The following is a 6197-nucleotide window of genomic DNA, read 5'->3' on the forward strand; positions in this document are numbered from 1 at the left end:
CTGCTTTATTTTTGGAAAAATAAAGAAAAAAGATTCTGCTTCTGCCTAAGTTTCAAAAACAGTACAGCTTTTTGGCTGAAATTGCTAGAAGTTCTGCAAAATCGTGCGATGTGTCCAATAATATGGTTTCGAGGGTGCTGAATACAAATATAACTTTATTATTTCATTGATTAGGCTCCTTCCACGCCCCCCTCCTCGAATCTCCTCTATTGTGGTCAAAATCTAAAACTATTGACGAAGTCATACGATATCTGACATTGTTATGAGTTTTCAAAGATGCTGAACACGAATTTGGCCTTATTCTTCGGTTATCCCCTATTTTATAGTAAAATAATGGAAAAGTTCTACCTAAACGCTGTGCGAAATATGAGAGAGGAGAGGGCAGAGGAGTGTGGGATCGAAAAAATGGAGTCATAATTATTATTGCACGTGAATTGTTTTAGGTAATGGTCCGAAAGAATGAGGGAAAAATGGTGCGAAGCGATGTGGGTCTTTTATGGAAGAGAATTTAATTTTGTTTTTGAAATGAGACATTTTTTTTCTCGTTTTAACCGTGAAATGAGAACGAGTAGCAGTCGTGTTCGTGTTTTGGTGTATGAGCCAGAGATGCTACAAAACGTTAAATTCATAAATTTCACATCGCATCGCGAATTAGCGACTAGATTAACAATATTACGACGACGACTATGAGAAATTTACGTACCTACCTACCTATCTACCTATCTAGCTAGCTATATCACAAACACAGTCACAACTGACGCCTAGTACAAGTATTTAATTACATTTTAAATTACCCACCGTCGCGTCGAGTCGCTCTATATCGAATACATATTTGTCAAGTGACAGCAATTAATCTGTGTCATTTTGTATATTCGCAACTCGCGTGTGCCACTGCCTGCGCAACAACCACAACCGCAACCGTAACCAGCCTCTGCTTTTATATTTGCTCTACGCGGATAGGATACATATGTGTATATCTCACTCTATATCTCTTTCTCTTCGAGTGCATAATACGAGTACACATAGGTACGTTTACGTACATAGACATACGAGTATATATAATTACTCAGAGCTACACACATCACACATACCTGCTCGCTGCTCAATTGTCAGGATGCATGGCATGGCACAACACAGCTCAGCATAGCATATCGAAGCGAAATAGCAAATAGCCTGACTTGAAACCATATGCTAACGATGACAGCTTCAGCTACATACTTATTATGTCTGCGTATCATCATCATCATTCTAAAATGTAGGTACTCGTATAGCCAGCCAGAGCCACGTTCGAAGGCTTTTTAGCTAAAACTAGGCACTTCAGTCTTCAAGTTGTATGGTCGATGAGTCGAGTCCACTTTGCGTTTACGGCTCGAAAACCGGATAACATTTTTAAAAGGTATTCCTATGCTCTTAACCAATTCCTTTCCTATAAAATATTATGTAGTAAAGATACGACTATACGAGTATGTCGTCGTCGTCGACGTCGTCAAAAGCTAGACCAGTTCCAAACATGCTGAAAAATTATACAATTGGTTCGCGTATAGACATTTTTCAAATATCTATACCTACCAGCAGTAACCACTCTCGGCAAATAAAAACTCACTCGACTTAATCAAACAACCGCCATCGCCAGTTTGGACAAAAACAATCATACCGGTTGTTGGAGGAGTTCCAGTTTTGGAACGTCATCGCGCTTTTTTATTTCTTCGCAGCCTGTTTTGGTTCTCTGTGATGCCCATTTCGTATACCTAGGTCAAGGATTGCTAAAATTCTTCTAATCTAATTCCTATAGTGTTAATCGCTCTTTGATCTCTTCACGATACACCGCGCCGATCGCGATTGTATGTAACTTTTCAGCGTGTAGGACAACGGTTTTTTTTTTGGTCGTGCTGCGAACCTTTTTCGTCTATCTTTGACCAGCTGCGAAACCTCACTCTTACCCCGAGTTCCCTTATCATTCATTGGCATCATTAGTTATTCTGAAATGTTTTTTTCGATCTTATTTCAAGCAGTTATCACGACCATCGGTCATTTGCTATCTTTCTAGATGATTTTTTTTGAGCAATTGATCAAAAGTATTGGTATTATACATACTTACCTATGACATAGTAGGGTAAGGTTGCCTAAATTGTATCACTGCTTGGTTTTTAGGACCTAAAGAGCCCAATTTTCATTCTTTTTGACTGATTTTTTTTTTAAATTGTAGCTTGAAACTTTGTATATCAAATGACATATCAATAGAGTAATTTATTCTTAAACGAGATGAGATATTTCAGTTTCCGAGAAGGTCTTCAAACGGTACGATTTGGGAAACTAGTCTCCTTAATCGTACCACCAGTTCCCAGGGCAGGACCCAAGAGCACGTGGCCCAACGAGATATCCCATTTTAGCGGCCCTAATTTTGGGCTCCTCAATTAATAGCCAAATTTTTTTCTCCCATTTTTTAAAGTGCAGGACACTGCGCATAAAAATTCATTCAAAAATTTTTAAAGCGGCCCAGTTTTTACCTCATTGGCCCAAATACGTCGCGGCCCACTGAGATTTTCTCGGTAACTCAGTGGGTGGGTCCGGGCCTGCCAGTTCCAAGTTGTACTACCCAGTCATTTTAGTCGTATCATCGAGGTAGAAAAATTCAAGAAAAAGCAAAAGGTTTTCATTCGTGTAGTTTTTACCTGGTATGATTTAGGGAACTCATTGCATGTATGTAGTGCAAATGTAATGGCATGATTTAATTAGGAAATCTCAATGTGGTACGATTTGGGCAACTTGGGCATTTTTTGAATTACTGGCAGCACTGTCATAAAATATATGTCTTGTAACTGACATCTGTGCGCGATGAAATGAATATAAATATGTGACGTGCTGTACGAGAATCAACCTTAGGTCAAAAAAAGGGGTTTCAAGTTAATGAGTGATCCGTATAGAAAAAAAAGACGCTCTTTCCAATGGCGCAAACCGCAACTTCGTATCTCCTATACTCTCCTCGGAAATCAACCGCAAAGTTGAGGGGTAGGGCCAAAATCAACACAAAATTCATTTTTTTAATTTTTTATGATTGTGGCAGTAAAAAATAACCTAATTTGCATACTAACACTTTTCAAGCCCCATTCGTGTATTTCACTTTTAAAAAACTTGTCAATTCATTATTAATTTTTATAAAAAAAAGTAGAATAAATTGCATTTTTGGTGAAAAATCTGCTTGAAAAAAATTAAAATGAATAAAACAATTGAAAAAAATTTTTAAAAATTGTTGACCCTGGATAAGATCAAACTTCATTCCTTCTGCGCAACAGTCCATCAGCCGCGTCACGCGACTAACCCGGCAGCATTAGGACCATGCAGTTATGACTGATTTACAGAAACAGTCACGGAGCCAAAGGGGGACCTATAGGAAACTACTGGAGATGTTTCTGTTGCCTACCAACCTGAAAAGAAGGCGCAAACCAGGGCTGTAAGGTAATTTAGGTTGGTAAATTACGGCGGTATTTTACCGTATTTTACAGTATTTTACCAAAAGTTTATTACCGTATTTTACCATAATTTACCAAAAAGCCAAATTAACACGACGAAAAACTTTCCCTATAAATTTACAAAAAATGTCCATGGAACATTTTCTATAATCTTTAATAACACCTAAAACAGATGGTAATTTACTTCAGAGGCAGGTCAGAAGTTCAGAACTTGAAATGTTCAAAGTCAAACTACAGAAAATAACTCTTCACATCCAAATTAGTAAAATACCATAAATACCGTAAAATACCGTATTTTACCACCGTATTTTACCAGCGAATAAATTACGGTAATTTAACAGCCCTGGCGCAAACACACTTCGAAACTTCAAATCTGTGTTTCTTAAAACACACTTTTTGCACTAAGGTCGATTCTCATAGAGCACTTCACATATGTGTTTCAAGCAATCCATTGAAAAAAATTCCACTTGATTAATCCTATCAGGTCTCCAACACCTTCCATACATAAAAAAATATAGATCACAACCACATATTTTCTTTAAATCGTGATAAGTTACACCAACATTAGTTAATCTGGCTGATTATTTTTGTATAGTAGGTAGCAACACTGACACATTTCAGTTAATACCTCAAAAAAATTATAGGAGTGCTACTTCTATGAATAGTAAGTCTAAAAAGGAAACCCTTTGACTTTGCAGTCTGGATCAAAATTTGAACTGATTGTAAGACGTTGAAAAATCGGCCCTATTACTCCAATTTTCAGCGGTTGAGGTTGATTTTTCAATTTTTGACGAATTTTAGAATTTTAGCTATTTGCTGATATGACTTGCAGAGAGCGATGTACAACCTTCAGAAAGTAGCAGATGAATACGGAATGAGAATATTGTCATAAAAAACAAAGGCGATGGCCTTTGAGGGGAAAGAGCCAATTCGCTGTAAAATTGTTGTAAATGGACTGCCAGTAGAACAAGTCAGAAGCTTTGAATATCTTGGGTGTGATCTTATAAAGGAGAGGTCGATGCACAAATTCCTGAGAGTAAGTGGGGCAATAAACTGAGCCATCCTTTCAAGAAAATTCAGAGCCGAAACTCAAATAAGAATCTACAATACACTGGCAAAACCAATGCTGCTGTATGGAAGTGAAACATGGACGATGAGAAAGGATATAAAAAGCAGAGTAACTGCAGTGGAAATGAAATTCATGCGAGCCACTGCAGTATATACGAGACACAATAGGAAAAGGGATGAAGACATCATGAGGGAGCTAGGAGCAGAACCAATCATTGGATGGGTGAAAGATTACAGAAAGAAATGGCAAAGACACGTTGATAGAATGCTTGACTAACAGTCCCCTCGAAAAGTCAAAGAATATGCTCCAACTGGCAGGAGGAGCAGTGGGAGACCAAAGAAAAAACTTGACGACACATCGGCAAGCAATTCTACAATGGTAGGGGATGCACCCACAGCTTCCACCTAAAGGGAAGATGTGTTCCCTCGGAGTGGCAGCACTGCTGCTAGTAGTGCGCTCTGTTGGATTAGTACAACTTACACCACTCTGAAAGCAGATATGCGTAGACACATTGAGTATATTTTCACTAGTGCTAGCGTTAGGTAGCATTTTAGAGCTTCCATTCCAGATGCCTTTTTATATTGTAAATGTTAACTGTTTCAATCAGAGATTAATTACAATATTTATATCTGGCAAGATCAGGTTCCCTGGGCTTAACCTCGTGTAGAACATGCTGGGCACTTCCCTCTGAATATCAAGGATATCTCACCACACTACAATTCTTCTACTGTTTCCCAGATGGGCTGAACAGCTCACCTGGTCAAAGTTCAATGATGATGATGAGGTTTATGTACCTAGTTCTACAGTGATCGTTGAAGTAAAAAAATTGCACGAGAGATTTATTGTGGACTGTACATATAAAACTTGGAAAACATCTATCTTATCTATTAGGTATACATATTAAAAGTTCATAATGTTCACAAGATTTACCGAGTTAAGGGAGAGCAGGACGGGTGAACACAACAGAACACTATGAACAGAACAATAGATATTATACTTACTTACACAAAAATTTTCGAATTTTCTAAACATTACCCAAACAGAACGATGTAACGCTCTGAACAAATGGATGCTAACCGAACAAAATGGTTCAACGTTTTGAACAAAAAACAATAATCAGAACAGAACAACATCTTCCAATTTTATTCAAATTATTCACTTTTCTTCGTGTTTTAGACTTCATTTTTATATGATACTAAGTTTTTTTTTGTCTTTCAAAGGCAGTAAAAGGCTTAATTTTTGAGATAAAAAGCTTCTTCCTATTTAGAATTCATCATGTAAGTGAAGAAAAAAATGACTGCAAAAGTGAGAACAGAATTCAAAACAAAATAGAACCAAATCAACCTGAAAAACCAGAGCAGAACATCTACTATGAAAAGTTTTTCTTTATGAACAGAACAGAACACTACAATCGTTTCGTTCACCAGCCCCAAGGGAGAATGAAATATTTTTCATGTTGTTTATAATATTCTAAATTTTTTACCATGATGTATAAATCTAGCAGCCATTTGCCTCGGTCTGAGGATGAGGCCTTGTCGATCCTTATTTTGGTGTCTTTATATGGTACAAGGATCCAATCAGTTATTGTTTCACGACCCTCATAAGGCTGAACAACCATCCCAAGCAAGTAGATAACATTACATTTGGGTTTATTATCA

Source organism: Planococcus citri, chromosome 4, assembly GCF_950023065.1.
Source record: "Planococcus citri chromosome 4, ihPlaCitr1.1, whole genome shotgun sequence".
NCBI classification, from domain to species: Eukaryota; Metazoa; Arthropoda; class Insecta; order Hemiptera; family Pseudococcidae; genus Planococcus; species Planococcus citri.